General features: G+C 35.1%; 1 long non-coding RNA gene and 2 pseudogenes across 3 annotated transcripts; 1 reads left to right on the top strand and 2 right to left on the bottom strand.

Annotated features, from left to right (window-relative positions):
• Positions 1 to 729: 729 nt before the first annotated feature.
• On the bottom strand, positions 730 to 6,208 carry LOC104724093 (uncharacterized; annotated as a pseudogene). Its single transcript, XR_015570923.1, has 17 exons — positions 6,061 to 6,208; positions 5,683 to 5,833; positions 4,924 to 4,968; positions 4,654 to 4,694; positions 4,463 to 4,544; positions 4,224 to 4,268; positions 3,962 to 4,018; positions 3,561 to 3,620; positions 3,340 to 3,467; positions 2,990 to 3,242; positions 2,787 to 2,853; positions 2,617 to 2,687; positions 2,442 to 2,530; positions 1,913 to 2,012; positions 1,591 to 1,682; positions 1,368 to 1,473; positions 730 to 1,043 (listed from the first exon to the last, which is right to left on the bottom strand). The product of XR_015570923.1 is annotated as an uncharacterized LOC104724093 (transcript).
• Positions 6,209 to 7,390: 1,182 nt separating this feature from the next.
• Positions 7,391 to 8,444, top strand: LOC104724094 (uncharacterized). 2 transcript variants are annotated; one of them, XR_015570628.1, is made up of 3 exons: positions 7,391 to 7,635; positions 7,740 to 7,825; positions 8,039 to 8,444. It is a non-coding gene; the product is annotated as an uncharacterized LOC104724094 (long non-coding RNA). The 2 variants fall into 2 exon arrangements; XR_757514.3 differs by lacking the exon at positions 7,391 to 7,635 and having other exon boundaries at positions 7,685 to 7,825.
• A 2,558-nt stretch (positions 8,445 to 11,002) lies between these two features.
• On the bottom strand, positions 11,003 to 13,274 carry LOC147934387 (uncharacterized; annotated as a pseudogene).
• Between the last annotated feature and the right edge of the window lie 7,435 nt (positions 13,275 to 20,709).

Raw genomic sequence — 20,709 nt, forward strand, 5'->3', positions numbered from 1 at the left:
CAAAGAATAAGCCGCTTCACAGAGAATTGTCCATCCGACCTCCCACTACACGACAATCTGTCTGCTGCTCCTGTAATAGTATCAACAACCACTGCCGTGAGCTTAAGTCTTATGTGATCCGCCACATACGACATAACATGTGACAACTCCCACCCCGTACCATGCCTCCATAAGTCTTTCACCTTTACCCCCGTCTCATATGCTGGTATTGGTGTTATTCCCATCTCCAAACAGGGCGATTCTCAATCCACCTATCCTCCCAAAACCGAGTATGTCTTCCATCCCCCACAACCCATCTCAACCCCGGTATCACCACTTCTCTCAGTCCCACACCAATACTTCTCCATGTGGACGGCCAATTACTTTTCACCACCAAACGGAATGGTCTCCTCCTAGGATCTCCCCTCCGGGCTTAGCTTGACATATAGCGGAGTATGGTCAGATGAGAGAAATGGAAGTGTGTGACCACCGCTTCATGCCACTGTAACCGGGCCTGAGCGTTGCATAAAACTTGATCAAGACGCTTCGCAACATACGTCCTCTATATTCTCCCCCGTCTCCACGTAAAGCTGCTCCCCCGGAAACCCATATCGATCAACATGGACTCGTATAAACAAATAAACTGTCTCATAACAATATATTTTCTTCAAAAACACCACTATTTATTCAACTTAATTTATTGTTAAAACTTTTTTTTCTTTGTAACCAATAAACTAAAATTCACACCGCGAGTAAATCGTAGTTAACATATATATATATATATTACATGTGTTAGAAAAACAGCACACAAATTTCAGTAAAAAAGAGAAGAAAATTAGTTTGCTTGTTGGTTCTTTGAGGAACTCTAAACTGATACCATACAACATAAACGTAATAATCTGTTCCAAACACAGGTCGTAACTCTCTAATTATGGAGACAACTTTTCATGTTTAAGGTAATTTACTTGGCTCTCTGAATTCATAAGCAGCATCAGCTGAAGAAGTATCTATGTCGTTGAGACCCAACTCCTCGTTTTGCTCCCATGATCTTTCACACTCTTCAACTGTATATAGTTCAAAAAATACAACAACAACAACAACATTTGTTACTTAAAAATTAAAACCCAACACTCCTCTCCTATAATTGACATCTTCACTCCTAAGTTTAAGTCAATTCACATTGCAGTTTACTAAATTCAAAACCGAAATCAAGTAATGTTGTATATAAAAATCCTTATGTGAGAAAACATGTACGGAACAGATTTAGTTAATGAAACGGATACGAAATCAGCGGTCCTAATATTTTTACCATCTCTTTTCTATCTTATACCTAGCTGACACCGGTTTACTCGTTATGTTCTCATCATAAGGAAAACTGAGGAACTTACATGTGAGCTGATGATCATCTTTGATATCATCTGTTACTGGTGAAATAAAGGAATTTGCTAAATCATCATCAAGAATCAATGTCCACGGCTGTTCTAAGCTTAGAAGCTGCAAGAAGAGATAAGAAAATCATAATAAAGACCAGATCTTATTGCTTTGCTTCCTCTTGCACATCAAGAACAAGAGAAGGTTAACTTAGAAAATAAATTCAATCATAGTTGCTACCTTTGTTAGCCTGGATCCAAATTCTTTCAACCTGTTAATCTTACTCTGCTCCAAACTGTCACCAAAAGTGAATCCATGGACTCTCGCTAAACCTGAGAGAACCCGTACCACACTTGGATCAGTAGGTAAGAACTATAAAAGGCTAGCATTGCTTCCATTATCAAAACAATGAAAACTTGGGAAGGAAGAATTATAGGATACTGATTTATGCCAAAGTTCTTTAAATCTTCTCTAGTGTACTAGTCCACTTAAAATTTAGTAAAAGATGCATGAGTCAGAGTAGACAAGGATAGATGTTTGGATGTTGAAATGTCATACTCACTTTCTCTGATCTGTGTGACCAACCCTTCCACTATTGTTACCATTCCACCAAGTGTACCATCCAGATCAAGTTCTGGGATTTTCACTCCTGCAGTGTCTGACTAATACACGAAACAAACAAACTTAACCTCTAATGACATACGGGAATGTGTTGCTTCCTTCATAAAAATAAAACATTTCCTAGCATACATTGTGGTTCATATGGTTTTCTACTATGACATCGCCATCCGATGTCTTTACTTTTACACCAAAGGCTCACACAGATCAAACAAGCCTATTCTACATCCATACCTTACACTTATTTACAGTACCAAATTTAACTTTAGCACTGGGCTAGATTCATTGTCAAACGTTTACCGAAGTTACTCTATAACCGTAAAGTGACACTCTCAGCTACTTTAAGATACATAAAACGATATGAAGCAACCTCACTTGGTCCACTACTCATCCAAAATTTTTACAAAAGAGGTTACTGGTGAAATACTACATAAACAAACAAATTGAAGCAAAAAAAAAAAAAAAAAACTAACCTTGATAACATCTCGGCTAAGGTCAGTGATATCTTCACAGAGAGCATAATTTTCTTTCCCTTCTCAGGAATTGCACCACCAGGCTTTAACTGTTTACAATCACCGAAAAATAAGTTGAATAAACCTAAATACCAGGTCTGTGTCTGAAAAATCTCTCATACTAATGGAAGCCAACCTCAGAATTGCGATAGCCGCAATCGTCACATGTAGATGCCATAACAATAACCTCCTGAAAATACGGGATTTCTATTTTTATGTCAAGAAGTAAAACAGCATCAAGGAACACAAATACGTGAAACTTGTTTCAGAACACCAAGGAACAAGCACATAGTTTTGAAAGGATACTTGTCACAAACATCCGTGTCTCACACGGCTTTGTACATGCTCCACAAGTTGAAGGGAAAGTCATCACCTATTAAAAATAAGCAATGGTAATGTTATCTAAAATAACCATTAAAATTTTTAACTCTCACAAAACATTTGAGTGATCATAATTAACCTTGAACATTCAGCAAAAATATTCGAAAAGTTGCAGGGTCAGAAGTTACCTCTTCAGGCGCAGTGTATCTAAACAAGTTATCAGAAATATCAGTGCTATTACTCTGCGCAATCGCACGATGACCAGCTGTTGCTCCGATAGTTCCATGAGGTAGAGTAGTTGTTTGAGTAGAAGGTGTTCCAAGGCTTCTTTCTGACTGTCCAGTCTGAGATGGGTTAGCAAGATATCCAAGAGTTGCTTGTTGCTCGGGTGTTCGCTCATAGAACTTGATTGTTAGAGAGGGATCTATAGATGGAGCATGTCTGTCAAATGTTGTAAACTTGTTGTCATAAGCTAGATATAAGAAACATAACTTGACTTTAACATGATGGTATGTCCAAGTTGAATATATATCCTTACGGGTTTTCAATGAAACTGTTTCCAGCAGGATCATCCAAAATGAATGTGAATGATGTCTCTGCTTTGGCACAAGCTCTCAGTTTAGACAAGAATTGGTCTATTGCTTCAGCAGTCTTAGGATCCAGTTTCTGCCAAGAAACATATGCAGTTTAAGAGATTCCTGACTGCCAAAACAATCAAAATGGACATACAAAAGTTATAGCTCCAAGCCAGAATTTTACCCTGCGTTTTTCTTGAAGGGCACTCAGTTCATCAGCAGCCCGGGATAGTATCCCTTCCACCTAGAAATTAAACAAAAGGATGGAGCCATAGACAAGGAACTGGGATATTAAAAAACTAAACATCTTAAATTGCAATTGTATAGGTCTATTCTCCACTACAAAAGAGTTAAACGATGACAAGAGATTTTTCCAACTGCTAATACCAGGCTGAAGCTAGCAAAGCAACACAGATAGATATCCCATGGGAATCGTCTCAATAGGTGATAAGCTGATGGTTATATTATCATTAAATGCACCATTAATTTGTTCACATGAGTAGATCAGACGATGTTTAGGTTGTTCTAAGAATTACTTACCCCCAAAAATGAACTGTATGTACCAAGATGGTTAAGAGAACTTACCGTAGATAAACTACCACGTTGGGCCTCTGGTGGAATCTCAAAATCCAGTTCAGGAATCTGAATGCATATATTCATGCAATTAATATCAGTTTCCAGCTTCAAATCAGCTAGTTTACATAATAAAAGAAGCAACGAGTTCACAGTGTTCAGAAAGATAAGCGGAAGTGGTTTCTTAGAAATTTGAAGCGAACTGCCTGGGTTAGAGAAAACCAAAGTATTTTTTTATTTCAAAGGAGCAATGACATTCGCAGAATCAGCTCACCTTAATAGTGGCCGATTCAGATTTTACAACTTGCCGGTCAAATATCTGCATTCAGACAGAAATAAGAAGGTAAAGTTAGCTTAGGGAGCAAGAGACAACTAAAGACAGATCGTTCGAGTTTCTTGTAATACGAAAGGAAGGCTACATTCTACCTAATATATATTGCATCTCCAAATGAAAAATATAACAAAAATCTTATTGAAAAGAACAAAAATTTAGATTTGAATCGATGCATTAACCTTTGTATCGCCAGCTGAAACCTCTAGATGGTAGCTGCATCCTCGAGGTTGAATCTCGCCAGCAAACTGAACTTCATTATTCCTATAACAGATCAGAGATAAAACAGACAATAATATTTAGTGATTAAAAAAAAAAAAAAAAAAAACAATTCACGCTGCTCAAATCATCTAAAAATCATAAGAACTTGTACCTTTCTCCACAATGGGGACATTCAAATGCAGATATTAAGACCTGTAACCGGAATAGGTTGGCAGGAAGTTCGTAAGTTAACACAAGGTAGAGAAAAGTCTAAACAAAGCATTACACCAAGAGAACATGTTTCTTTATATCAAATAATAAAACTATGTGGATTGTTAGTGCTCTAGAATGTGGTCAAATTCACAGTGACTAAAGTACGAAACAATCTTAATTTAGAAAATGGAACAAAACTTGGCACTTTTCAAAACAGAGTACTACATACCTTTCTGGAGTGAGGAATTAAAGTCAATAGAAATCTAGTTGTTCCCTGCAGAAGAAATAAGAAGCTGCTTTATGCACCGAAGAAGGATCAAGAGAAAGACCATATAAAGTTTCTCCACTGATTTCCACAGAACCAAAAATATCAATATATTCACCTCAAACTTTTCATACCATCACCAAGATGTAGCTAATAAGTTTTGTTTCATTCCCTCTATAGTTCACTTCAAAATAATATCAAGAACCATTGGATAGCAGGAAAAAAAAAGCTAATGTTATTACAGCCATTTGCATGTAAAGTATTGATAACAAATACAAACTAGAAAGCAAGGACTAAAGGGAAACTAGCCTGTTTCCTGGACCAATTTGAGTTTCCTTGACCTGTATCAGTTACCACTAACATCAGGAATCTCAACTAAATAAAGTTGCTCTACATAACCATTTGAGTTTCTTTCTCTTTTCAACCTTTTCCCATCTTAAATTTGATGACCAGGGTCTAAGAGTTTCTGAATGTGAAATCTATAAACTGGAAAGATTTCAAAAGACATCGATATATACAGATAAGCAAGAAGTTTCCCATCTGTTTAACACTTCTGGTAAATCTACAAAGCACCGAGAAAGCAAATCCAGTCATTGCAACCAATATATTAGCCTCTAATATTGGAATATATAATCACAGAACTCAGCTACAAACATAGACACTAACCAAAATGTTTGTGTGTGTGTCAGAGAGACAGAGAGAAAGAGAGAGCAAGAGACATACATTTTCATTGCAGCGCATGCACATGCTCTCAACTACGTAGAGGGGAGCACCGAAGGAATGATCAGCGGAAACAGCTTCAACCACCGATCCAACATCGATTTCTTGATCATTTCTGTTGTCCATCATCTCAAAAAGTTTCTCCAAAACAATCCTAACAAGTTCAAAACACATAAAATATTAGAAAGAAAACAAAACAAGCAAAAAAGCATGAAACTTCATGCCCATCTACAAGCTAAGAATTTATAATAACACTTTCATCCTAGAAACATTTGAACCCACAGAAATCGAGAAACAGAGTTCAATATTGTCAAACCCCAAAACATTTTTGAACTTTGATATCAGTTTCTCAACAAGTAACCAAATTAGCCAAAGACGTACCGAGATAAAAGAGTCAAATGTTCGAAATTTTAGAAAAATTGTGTGGTGCGGTGAAAATTACAGAGGCAGGCTTGAGTTGAGTTTGTATGAAACTCACTCAAGTCAAGAAGCAGAGAAGACAACACACCCAAACAGAGGCTGGCGCGTTGCTAGAGTTGAGTTGCATCAAATTAATTATATAAATGTTTTTCTTTCCAATTGGCTCGTTTGAGTTGATCTTGTATTTTGTTGTCAAAAAGAAAAAAATTATCCTAACTATTTGACATCATTTATTTTATAGTAATCAAAATTTATGATTTTTCATACTTTATAAATAGAAACTTATTTCATTTTATTTGAACATATAAAAATAAATAATAAAATAAATAGAATAAGGTGTTGAATTTTATTAAACAAAACTATTGTAGATGAGAAAAATTGAATAGATGTTGAGTTATTAGGTGAAAAAAAGATGATGTAGAGTGTTCAAAAGTAAAAAGGAGGGTGTTGAAAATAAAAACCAATGTATGTAATATTACAATGGGTATGTTGAAAAAATTATTAACAGTTGAAATTGGTGCAATGTTGTTGTAAGAAATGTTGTTAAGGATATGGCATGTTAGGTGGGGTACTTTTTGTCATGTGTTGTGTTTTTACTGGTCATCAAAATTCTTGATTTTTTTTCATCCCAATTATTTAAACTCAATAATTTCAAAATAAATTATTTTTATATATAAATAATTAATATCAAAAAATTTCATATTTCATTTTCTATAGATACAGACTTGTTTCTTTTGATTTGTATATCGAAAAAGTTCATATTTTTTAATATATTAATTATTATATAAAAAAATTAATATATTAAATAAAAACGAAAACAAAAGTTATTTGACTCTTAATTGTTTTAGTTAAAAAAAAAATCATTTAGTAATATGTATAATAACTCAATACAAAATCATAAAAAACAAAAAATTATAGAATACTTTTTAAAAAGCATTGTAGAATATAAAAGTAAAATGAATGTTGATTTACGATGTGAAAAAGATAAAAGATGATCTGGAGTATTAAAAAGTAAAAGTGAAAAACATGGTGTTGTGATACGTGTCAATTTTATGGATCAGAGATATTATCATCTATATAATACAAAATTGATTAATTGACACTTGATTCATATAATTATTGAAACAGATTAAATATATGATAAATAATCTAGTTTTGTTTAGAATCGATCGGTAGATAAGTTGTTTTAGATTCATTTAGAAACCTGGATGTGTCAACTTGTGATTGGCTGACAGAAAAAAAAGGAAAAAAAAAAGTTTTATTTTATTCGTTTTGATCTCTCTCTCTCCTCGTGAAATCATGGAAGCATCGGAGCTATAGGATCTCTCCGACGATGCCGATTAACACTAGCAAAAAAAAAAAAAAAAGTGTTGTTGTTGTCATAGAACCAAAATCAAACTCAATTGTAGAGGTCTCTCAGTCGGTAGGGGAAGCAAAGAGAAACAATGGCCACCTTCACTGCCTCCGCTTCCACTATGACTGCATGTCTGGCTCTTCTTCTCAAGCCTACCGTCGCCGTCTCCGTTCCTGTTCTTGGTGAAGGCCTTCCCTTTTTCCTTCTTCTTATGTTCTTTCTTAGATCTCATCTTAGTAGAGAGATTCATTCCGGTTATGTGAAAAGTGAAGATCTTCGGTTGTAGAAAACTTCATGATTAGAAAAAAGCTTCATTTGGTGGTGAAATCTACAACAAATCAAGAAACTATTTCCTCTCTCCTTCCTCCAATGGTTAGTTTCTCTGAGCAACTCTCTTGGTTTTCTGTCTTGTTCCTCAGTTAGGTTTCATATGGGGTTTGAAAAGCTTTCGAAGTCAGATTTCAGTTTCTGAATTATTTGCAGAAGAACAAGTCTGATTACCACGAGAGCTTGTCTCAATTAGACTAATTCTAGATTCTGTATAGTTTTGATCATCTTCTTCGTATATGGGATTGCTAAATTCAGGGAACGCGGCTCAATGAAGTAGTAGACAGAGCCAGAGCGAGATATGGTTAAATCGGAAGAATTCTGGAAACCATCACATGTCTCTTCGTGTTAATGGATTATTCGGAGGTGGGAACAAGGACAATAAAGAGGATGGTAATCAAAGGTGGTAGTAGTACATCATCTTAACATATATATATTCCGCTGTGTCTTATAGAGAAAATGAAAGATCATTCAAACATGATTTTGTTCACAATGCTATATATACAGGTCTAATGTGATGACTTGTATAAAGAAACAGGTCATGTTCACAAAGCTATACAGGTTTCGTGACTTGTGTCGTTGTATCTGATATAGAACATATATCCTCTGTTTTCAGTCTCTTTGTTGCAGTTAAAACGAATCAGAAACAGGTTTTATGTGTTAAGTTTGTTTAAAATTTTAGAAAATGCAATCATTTTTAAGAACCCCAAATATAGCAGCTATCAATAAACTCATGAAATTTTACAATTTCTTAAGAAGTTCTTAATCTAACTTTTTTACAAAATTAATAATAAAATTTGTTTTAAGCAATTTTGGTTAGATCCTTTGATGGAGATGCCCTTATGTATGGAATTTACATCATGTAAGTTTTCAAGCAAGTCCCTACGTGTATGCCAATACTATCGTGTTTTGGGATTTGGACAACTGCGCTTAGATTCCAAAACATGTTCGACCAACGTAAATGTCCTTGAATATATGGACGGCGCTTACACCAACAAACTTCTTTGGCCTCGTTACTCTAGCAGCTGGCAAGGCATTTTTTTTAACCTATTCAACAAGATCTTCGACTGGGATTAGTGTCTCACCCGTCACTTTTGATAAATATATATTGAGTACAAAATTGATTATTCATCAATTTACCATCAGGAAAAAAACCCAAAATATTTCATCTATTTTGTTTTGGAAAATTGGCACAAGTAACACACAAAAAAAATTATATTTAATTTGGTAACCATTATAACCATCAAAAGGTTATATAGGGTATATTTTATGTATTATTGAAAACTTCATTCTTCTTACCATCGCCCTCATCAGCACCACCCCTACCACCATCAGCCACCGCCCACCACTTCGACCGCTGTTCTGGCCAGCCACCTCCGGCCAGCCAACTCCGGTCAGCCACCTCCGACCAGCCAACTCCGGCCAGCCACCTCCGACCAACCACCTCCGGCCACATTATAGTAATTTCTCTTTGCCCTTTGTAATCACCTAATATCCAGATTTAATGTGCTATATTCTTCATTACATTCTCAATTTTGGCTATCTACCTGATTCACCCTTTTGTTTTTGCCCATTTAATACATGAGTTTTTTTTGGTTGAAATAAAAAAAAAAATCTCATCTAATTCTCATCTCTTTTCAGTCATTATAAATTTTTTAATGTTAGGTAGATCAACATTGATTATTGTCATATCCCCAACTAAAAATAGTCCCAATCAAGTTCCAATTCGATTATGTGTTGTTGTTACCGTTTTAAATTGAAATAGACTAACAAAATAATTGCCATGTTTTCCCTCAGCCTTGCCCACATAAATGAATTGAAACTACCTAAAATTGAATGAGATCAGACAACCACTTTATGCAGACATGATCAACGTAGGGTAGATAATTTATACCACACAAGACATGCCAGTATAGCCATAACAAAAAAATGCATTAATGAATGATATGACATGCAAAGCTGATTCATAATGAAAGACTCAAATCAGTTTAAGCTCATTGTCGGCGATCTTGTTGACTTGTCTCTTTTATTCACCGAAAATTCCGAAATGAAGAAGGTAAAGTATATTCTTAGACAGCAAAAAATTTCAAAGTTTGACATTAGCCTTCATCAATTTTCCATTCCATTTGAAATAATTATAAAAGAAAGAAGCGACCAATAGTGATTTTACATGGAATTCGTTTAGACATAATACCATTCTCTTATTCTTATTTTGGTCGGAATGCCACTCTGTTCTATATCAATGATTACTTTCGAAAGATAAGAGTTAAAGTCAAAATGGCGAACAACATAAAAACATGATATAAAAACCCAAATATATATATAGACAAATTATGTCTCATATCCGATTTGGTTCATCTTTAGATACAATTAGTTAAATGGATACACCACCATATACATGATAAAAAAAATGAGTCACAAATATAAATGATTAAAGATTTTAAATAATTCCTAAGTTTTGTTTCATTTTAAACTTATGTTACAAAAGACACCAGTTTTTAAGAGATTATTTTCGTATGGACATCACATATGTAAAAAAAAAAATACTCATCTGTTAAGTTATGTACGTCCAGATTACACAAAAGGTGATTTACTCTGGGGATTAAATGATGAAGTTGATGTCATCTGTTAAGTTATCACTCCGATGACTCACATGCATTTCAAGATTCAACATACCGACGTTCCATTATCGTACTACACTGGACTTATCGGTATATATATGTTTGTTTATCTCTCAGCCTTGCTCTTTGTTTCTGTATAAAATTACAGAAACAATTATGAATGAAGTTGATGTCGCTTTTGTGGATTAAAAACGTTGTTTGAAACATAGGAATGGAATTAGTTTGTATAAAATTACAGAAACAATCATGAATGAAGTTGATGTCGCTTTTGTGGATTAAAAACGTTGTTTGAAACAACTGTTTGGTTTAATCTTTTCTCTCTTTTTTTTGTTTCCCCCGGTCCTGACGACAGGTATGCCTGGTATGACTGCTTATGCTGGCTTTACGAAATCTGTTCTCCAAAGGAAGGAGAGACTGTTTATATCTCAGCTGCATCTGGTGCAGTTGGCAGTGGCGGACGCAGAAACTTATTTAACATGGGGCACAAAATAATTAATAAAATAATTAATTAAAATATAATAATAATATTATTATTAAAAAATCCAAAACCAAAAAAATAAAATATTAAAAAATTGTCATAACAAAAACACATGAAGAAGTCCTACAAAACTATTCTACGATCTTCCATATCTTGAAATCTTTTTATTACTACCTCATTTGTCACTTTATCTAAGTGCTCTTTTTCAATAAAACAAACCATACAATCATTTAAAAACTGATCACCCATTCGGTTTCGCAAGGTAGTCTTCACAATTTTCATCGCAGAAAAGCATCTCTCGACTGTAGCAGTGGCAACAGGTAAAGTCAAAACCAACTTCAAAAGTCGATAAACAAGAGGATGCGAAAGATGTTTTTTTTGTGTCCATCATTACACGTGCAAGATCTCCAAGACTCTCCAAATTAGCAAACCTTTTATCTTCACGGATATTATCAATGTAAATACCAAGTTGATGCTCAAGAGATATCCGCTCCACAGAACTAAAAATCTTCTGGATAAAACTCAGATAACCTCACAAGTTTCGACTGGTCAAACTCGTGGAAGGAACCAAAAGGGCTCAAAGACGCAGTGCAACTAAGCAATTCAGTGTTTACCTCGTCAAAACGATCATTAAACTCTTGAATTTGCATATCCAATACAGTGTAAAGACATTCCACCTGATAATGATGCAAGTTTGTCATGTTGGTTCTCCGTCTTGGCTTCTTTGGATCAACAAATTCTTCTTCCATGATGATCAACTCAGTGTTATGACTCTCACAAAAAGAATTAACTTTTTCAACCAAAGAATCCCATCCATTATCCCTGAGATTGTACAATTGTTGCTTGGTAGATTTCACCAGAGACATAGCATTCAAAATGTCTTGATCTTTCCTTTGCAGAGCCACCGATAGAGTATTTGTGATCCCGAGAAGAAGTAACATCAACTGTAAGTAAAACACAAAATCAAAGGTGTGCAAATATTTGATGAGACCATTAGCTTGCCTTCTTTTGACACCATCACTCCCTTCGCTCTGGACATACTCCAATACTTTCACAATAGAAGGGAATAAATCAACTAATCGTACTAAGGTATTGTAGTGAGAACCCCATCGAGTATTACCAGGGCTTTGAAATGAAAGCTCCTGATTCAGTCCCTTTCCTGTCTTAATTTCACCTTGACTAATTCCTTCTTCGATGATCCTTCGTTGGTCTTCTCGAACCATATCTTTCCTCTTACAAGATGCTCCAACCACATTTAGCAAAACCGAAATCATATCAAAAAAATCACCAACTTCAAAATGTTTTTTAGCAACTGCCACGACGACCAATTGAAGCTGGTGAGCAAAACAGTGTACATAATATGCAGTACTATTTTCTCTTAAAATCAAAGATCTCAACCCATTAAACTCACCTTTCATGTTACTTGCTCCATCATAACCTTGTCCCCTTAATTTTTTCATACTCAACCCCCGCTTTGCAAACAATGAATCAACAGCACATTTCAGAGTTCCAGAAGATGTATCTTGAACATGAATAAGACCAATAAATCTTTCTTTTACTATCCCATCTTTATCAACGAAGCGAAAAACCACTGCCACTTGCTCATTAGTAGAAACATCTGCAGACTCATCCACCAACAAGCAAAATACATCGTGATTAACTTCTTGAATAATAGATTCAATAACTTCCTCTGCAAAGCAATGCACTAGATCAGTCTGAATTTTGTGAGACACCATCTGATTATTTTTGGGAGCATTCTCCAACACAACCTTCCTTACAAGCTCATTTTGATCTGCAGTATATTCCACAAGCTCTATGAATTTTCCCCTATTAGCTGATTCTACTGACTCATCATGACCTCAAAAAGGTAATCCTTGCCGTAATAAATATCTACAAACATCAATTGAAGCATTCAATCTGATTCTGTATTCATTTTTTGCAGCATCATCATGCTTATAAAAAGCATGAACAATTGATTGACCTTGTCTCATCAAATTATCAGCCATTTTCAATGCATTATTGTGAAAACTATTCACTTCTCCCACATGAACACTCAATCTCTTTGGATTTTTCCATGTATCAAATCCCCTTGTTACAAATTCATCACTTCCACCTTTATTTTCTGTGTAATCTCTAAACAAGTAGCAAACCAAACAAAAAGCCTTGTCTGTCTTCACACTATATTCCAGCCAATCACCATAAAGATCAAACCAAATTGGATTGAATCGTCTCAATTTATCTCCGGTTAGTGTTCTAGGAAATTTGTGACCACGAGGTTGATAAGGACCCTTAACTAAATATTTGCGTCTTACCTCATCTCTTTGGTTAGGGTGATATTCCACAATTCGTTTCCTATCTGCAGGGTCCACGGGTAAATTCTCCAAATCATCATGAGAATGAGATGTACTTGTTGGTTTTTTTGGAAAATATTTTTCCATAGATCACCTAATAAAAAACATAGCATGAATTCATCAATATATATTTAAAGCAATTGAATGAGACTATCAATTTATCTAGAATAAGAAGAAAATCAATAGACAAGTTTATATGCTATAACACGTAAATAGAATTTTGTCCAACGACAAGTTTTGCATCAATTACTTACTGTTGTTTATATGCTGTTTGATAAAAAATAACCGAAGACAAAAATAATACTGGAACCAATCAAAAATAGAAGCAGAAGACTTTTCTCTCTCTATGGTGCAGTTGTATTGCTGTCGATGAACTCATAAAAACTAGGTATAAATCCCGATCAAAAAAAGTTTATAGACTTTAAGTTTTAGACTTTTAGTTAGTTGGGCTTGAATCATTAGCAGTTTTAAAATAGTTGGGCTTAACCTGTATTATAGAAAGGGCTTCCGTTAGACTTAGCATGTGGCACAATAATTAAGTGCTATTATTTTCTGAACTATGATAACTAAATCCCATGTAAATTTTTTTTGTTTTTTAGGATTTAGCATGTGGCACGTGCCACACATACTAAAGCGTACATCCGCCCCTGGCAGTTGGTCAGCTTGTGGGTCAATTTGCTAAGATGATGGGCTGTTATGTTGTTGGAAGCGTCGGTAGCAAAGAAAAGGTGAGGATTTGATCATCATTTCTATATTTTGTTTCCTTTTATGTTCCTTGGTTCTCATTTCAATAGAATGATTAGCCCTTTACTTAATTTTTGGGATTTGTAAGGTTGATCTGCTCAAGACCAAGTTTGGGTTTGATGATGCATTTAACAACAAGGAAGAACCAGACCTTAGTGCCGCCCTGAAAAGTTTCGTAACCACTTATTAATAAAGCTTTTTTGATGTTCTGCCTTGTTAGGATCTGTTGCAGAATCAAGTCGCAACTTTTTTGGAAGGAAAAAAAAAGGTCTATATATATCAACTGTTTTTGACTAATCTAATAAATATTCACCTTTTTCTTTTCTAGGCATTTCTCTAAACGCATTGACATATACTTTGAGAACGTAGGAGGCAAAATACTAGACGCAGTGCTCTTAAACATGAACGTGCAAGGCGTATCGCTGTCTGCGGAATGATCTCATAGTACAATCTTTCAAACCAAGAAGGTGTGCACAACCTATCCAACATAATCTACAAACGAATCCGCATTCAAGGCTTTCTAGTGTCTAATTTCTACGACAAATACTCAAAGTTCTCGGAGTTTGTGCATCTGCACATTAAAGAAGGGAATATCACGTACGTGGAAGATGTAGCTGATGGGATCGAGAAAGGTCATGAGGCTCTTGTGGGACTCTTCCATGGTAAGAACGTAATACAGTAGAACCACAAATCTCTCAATTAAAAATTGATGAAATGATAAACTTGAATTGATGTTCATAAAACGCAGAATCAACTTCTCATGTTAAAATCCATGGAAGGATCTCAATCTAACAATGAGGAACACACATTAACAAACTAGAAAGAAGAAGAATTACAATTCTCAGATTTTCACATAATCTTCACAAACGAACTCTTCCTACACTTTATTCTTCAGTTTCGTCAATTGCCAACGAACACCACGTCATTTACTCTTTTTCCTCCAATCAAATCCTCTTAAACCTCCATGTCAGCTTCACTCTCCTTTTCCTATATCAAATCCTTCCCTCCCAAACAACCATGCCCACATGGTTGAGATAATGGATGCTGAACCTCCAGGATCCCAAACTCTGTTGTGAACATCCCACCTCTTAATTAGAAACACCAGTAGCTTATGTCTCCAAAGTGTCTCCAAAGCAGGTTCTTCTTGCATCATAAGAGATTGTTGAAACAGCCACTGCACTTTGTCCACTTGATAACCTCTCAAGTTCCTTTTTAAAAATGCTTGACGCAGTGCTCTTAAACATGAACGTGCAAGGACGTATCGCTGTCTGTGGAATGATCTCATAGTACAATCTTTAAAACCAAGAAGGTGTGCACAACCTATCCAACATAATCTACAAACGAATCCGTATTCAAGGCTTTCTAGTGTCTAATTTCTACGACAAATACTCAAAGTTCCCGGAGTTTGTGCATCTGCACATTAAAGAAGGGAATATCACGTACGTGGAAGATGTAGCTGATGGGATCGAGAAAGGTCATGAGGCTCTTGTGGGACTCTTCCATGGTAAGAATGTAATACAATAGAACCACAAATCTCTCCATTAAGAACTGATGAAATGATAAACTTGAATCGATGTTCATAAAACGCAGAATCAACTTCTCATGTTAAAATCCATGGAAGGATCTCAATCTAACAATGAGGAACACACACTAACAAACTAGAAAGAAGAAGAATTACAATTCTCAGATTTTCACATAATCTTCACAAACGAACTCTTCCTACACTTTATTCTTCAGTTTCGTCAATTGCCAACAAACACCACGTCATTTACTCTTTTTCCTCCAATCAAATCCTCTTAAACCTCCATGTCAGCTTCACTCTCCTTTTCCTATATCAAATCCTTCTCTCCCAAACAACCATGCCCACATGGTTGAGATAATGGATGCTGAACCTCCAAGATCCCAAACTCTGTTGTGAACATCCCACCTCTTAATTAGAAACACCAGTAGCTTATGTCTCCAAAGTGTCTCCAAAGCAGGTTCTTCTTGCATCATCAGAGATTGTTGAAACAGCCACTGCACTTTGTCCACTTGATAACCTCTCAAATTCCTTTTTAAAAATGCTTGTGATGCAGGTCGGATATGATTATGATGGTGTTGTATGTTCTTTTTGTCAAGCTTGAATATAAACTTCCAAGATTTGGAGCCCTTTCCTTTCTTCCGCCGGTGCCACAACCAATGATGAGCACACTTAGTTCTCCATTTATGCTTTATTATTACTAAAAGTTGCAAGGTCTTGTGCTTTCTCCAATTTTCTGTTCTGCCCCAATGTATTAACCACTCTGCAAATTCCAATCTGCGCTTGTACCTCAACTGAATGTGCAGTCGCTTCTTACCCTCTTCTACAAATTTATACTTAAACCACCACCGCTTGCACAACCTGAACTTTTTGTGTCTCGCTATTTGTTGCATAACCAAACTTGTTTGCCATCTCCAATCATAGAAACTAGGAAACTGGCAAAAAGATTTGATACCAATTGCAGAATCCTGAATATCCATTCTCATTGGAGTTTCATGAAACTCATATGCAAGCAATGGTTGAATCTTCTGTTCTGCCCTTCTTTTATGAAAAACAACCATTCTCATATGCTTCTCCTTGAGTTCAAGCCAACATTTGAAACCTTTTGGTGCATCACGAACTTCTCCAACAACAGATAAGCTCACAAATTTTCTGACATCAATTCCACCAAACAATTTTTGCTTCCTTGTTGTTGTCAGCCTATTAATCATATGGTCACACAAAATTGGGAAGGAGAACATCTTGTTGTGTAGCCTCTATAGCCTCTCTTTCCTTTGTTCGTACTTAAAGATTTAAAGCATTTTCTCTTTTTCTTCAATTTCAGTCTTTCTTTATGTTGAGACATATTACCATACAGTTGGTGTGCATCTTGATTGTTAGCCACACTTGTAGATTCATCTTTTTCTTTGGCATATGACACTAATACCGCATATTGATGTTCAAACAAGTCATAACATCCAAAAACATATTGCAAATCCTCACAAATAACCCGAGAAGCATTGTGAAATGGAAGGCTTGGTTCTAAGTTTGAATCTGGTACCTGAAATTGTGGAGTTGATTCTTCCTCCGTGATTGCTCCTTGTACCAAATTATCTGGTAAGCCAATCGATTCTATCTCAGCCTCACTTCCTTCTTCTTCATTATCTTCCTTAGCTTTTAGTTCACTATCAATCTCAAGGGGACTGTTATTAATGTTGCTTTTAGGATGTGCATACTCATATAACCATCCAATCGAGAAACATTATTGAATCGTTTGGGGCTGAAACATTTGAACGTTTTCTTGAGTATTTGTTTGCAGACCCTCCAAATATACTCTAACCAAGCAATCTTCGGTCAAATCCACTCTAGTTCTAAGCAACTCAAACTCCTTGTGATACTCAACAATATCGTTTGTCTCTTTCAACTTCTTTAAATCAGCAATTGGATCAACAACAAATCTCTCAAACCTGTTGAATCAAAATGCTGTGAAAATCTCTGAAATATCTCTGTAGAACTTCCGATTTTGTTTCATCACCAAATTATCTAACGCATCAATCCTCAATCCAATCGATTCTTCTGTTTCACTAGCCATCGATCCCAACAATTGCGATCGAGTCTCCATCAAAGCTTCATGAACCACCATTGATACGAGTCCGAGGATGACACAAATCTAATACCTTTAATACAGTAGAACCACAAATCTCTCAATTAAGAACTGATGAAATGATAAACTTGAATTGACGTTCATAAAACGCAGAATCGACGTTCATAAAACGCAGAATCAACTTCTCATGTTAGAATCCTTGGAAGGATCTCAATCTAACAATGAGGAACACACACTAACAAACTAGAAAGAAGAAGAATTACAATTCTCAGATTTTCACATAATCTTCACAAATGAACTCTTCCTACTCTTTATTCTTCAGTTTGGTCAATTGCCAACGAACACCACGTCATTTACTCTTTTTCTTCCTATCAAATCCTCTTAAACCTCCACGTCAGCTTCACTCTCCTTTTCCTATATCAGAACGTTGGAAAACAAGTTGTTGTTATTGCTCATGAGTAAATTATATGGGATTAATATATATTATCCGACAAGGGTTTGTTATTGTTCGAACCCAAGCGTGAGTATTTGGTTTATAATATCTGTTAGTTTGTTTGTCAAAATTATTACTGATTTGTGTGAACAATAAATTAACTCTAGAAATAAAATATAAAATCCAACTATACTTACTGAGTTCTTAAGCTTTTCAGTTGTTACGTTGGTTTTTGAAACATATTTATCAAATATAACAAAAGTTGTTGTATGATATATCCTTATACCTTGCTTTGATTATTCCCTTGGAAATGCTTGAGTAAGTTTACTTGTTGTGTTTAAAGATATAATCAAAAGGGGATATGATCAATCAGTTTAGCTGTCTAGTGGTGTTTTATATAGTTTGTGTGATCGTTTACGTTGTTTTTTCATTGTGAACTTATTCCTAATGCATGTAGTTAGTTAGTGTCATGAACTAACTCTGATCACAAGTACTTATGCTTGGCTAACTGTTTGCATATTCACTCGAACCTAGACTTGGGTGAGTAATGTGTTATAACATGTGCAACTTGAGTTATACAACTTTATGGACAATAGTCGAACTTTATCTTATTGCTTTGATATATGCATTGTTGCATGCGGATTGTTGAGTAACGAACTATATATATGGATTTTAGACGATTAATTCTATGAAGAATTATATAGGTTAACTGATCATTCGTATTTCAGAGTCCGAGACTTGGAAGTAAACGTACATTCACCTATTCTTTCAAAAGAGCCTAAACAAAAGCCTAACCTCCATAAATTCTGGAATTAAGAAGCCATATGCGGAGAGAATTGAACCTTTTGCATTTAGGTATCATCACAAACTTCATTATAAAAACAAATATTTAATTTCATTTTCCATACAAGATATATACACTCAACCCATTCCACAGATTAACGCAAAAGTAGGCAGGAAAAAAAAGTAGAAAAGTTTCCCATAGTAGATACAATATTTAACCCTGAACATGAGTGTGTGTGTATTAGAAACCACCTCGAAGAGATTATGATTCTTACAAAGGTTTTGTATCAGTTGTCTGAAACGGAAGCGGCTAATCATCAAGGAATTCACTCTTTCTCTGATGAAAGCTGCTTAGCGAGTAGGATAAGCCCAGCTGTTGTGAAGCCTGATAAGACTGTTGAAGCATAAAACAGAGCTAGAAGAGACCCTCTCAAAGACTGACCAGAAGAACAATAACATGACAAAATGTTAAATAACAAATCCAATACTTCCACTATATGATGAGAATCAAAGTATAGGGTTAGAACGTTTGATCCACTAACCTTTCCGATTACCAATGCATTGTCATTTGCATACTGCAATGAGTTCTCTGGTATGTTTTGGATCCCCTAACTGATTTGTCATGAAAGTATCTTGTTTCAACCGACATAAGGTGTTTTCAAATGTTGTTACAGAGTGTGATACACAGTTCTTGAAAAAAGTTAACAAGCTTCTACAAATACCCATAAATGAATGCAATGGCAGCTCCCGTGTATGCTTTCTCTGGAGTCACAACAACTTGAGGGTCCCCAAACTGCAGTTTTAAACAAAACAAATTATCATCTCCAAAGTAACTTCAGCTGACGTACAAGGGGAAAAATCTATTCTTTACCTTAAATATCTTTGAGAGAGAATGATTTATTGTTTCCTCTGTCGTTTCACATCTTTGGAAAATAGTGTCACATTGTATCGCACGATGGTAGACACCCTAACTCAATTTGCCAAAGAAAGTTTTTGATTTTTGGTGGTGCTCAAACTCTCCATAATAGTTGTTTTTTCTTTTCGTTATTTAATTTCTCAGGGAAAAGAAAATTATACTATTACACTAAAAAATGTATTATTTCAAACTATATTACGACCATTTGCCGATTTTTGGTTTTCCTGATGTAGTTAAATTCAACAACAGGTTATCCAAAAACCTGCTGTAGGATTTTTGGTTTTCATGATGTTTTTAGTTTTTTTTCTTATATCACAAATGATGATTTTCTTTAGTATATTTAACATATTTTTATTTCAGAATCAAATAACTAATTAATATTTTTATTTTTACAATACATAACTAAATGTATGCATGCAACTGAATGACAAATGTCAGAAAAAACATGACTAAATGAATGCTGAAAGGAAAATAAAACAAAAAATAATTAACAACAATACATTATTTATTATTTTCTTAATATCTATTATTTTCTTAATTTTGGTGAAAATTCTAAAAACATCATCCTTCGTTTCGGGAGTATTTAAAATCAAGAAGTTAAAATTCTTTCAATCAAACCAAAAATTAGATCTCATGATCCTACACTCAAGCATACTCCCTGTTGGCATAAGCTTGAAGATAGCTTGAGGTGCAAACTATACTTATCCTACCGAGTTATGGAATTAGGATTAGTTCTATTTAGGAGTTATCTAAATATGTTAGTTTACCGGTTTAGAATAGGAAAGTTGTCAACTCTAGGGTTGAGCAATTCTTATAAATATCAAGAGGGTGTTTCATAAAGAGGTGCGCGCCATAGGGTTCACACAAGGTGTGTGACGTCTCCCCATCAGATTCAATTGTACGATGCAACTTTTCTAGCTAATGAATTCTGTACTTGGTCTTGGGGATGTAGGTTATTCGAACCCGGTTAACAAAGTTTGTGTCTTCTCATGCTTTAACAT

The sequence above is a fragment of the Camelina sativa genome, chromosome 11, assembly GCF_030686135.1.
Source record: "Camelina sativa cultivar CO46 ecotype springtype chromosome 11, ASM3068613v1".
Lineage (NCBI taxonomy): Eukaryota > Viridiplantae > Streptophyta > Magnoliopsida > Brassicales > Brassicaceae > Camelina > Camelina sativa.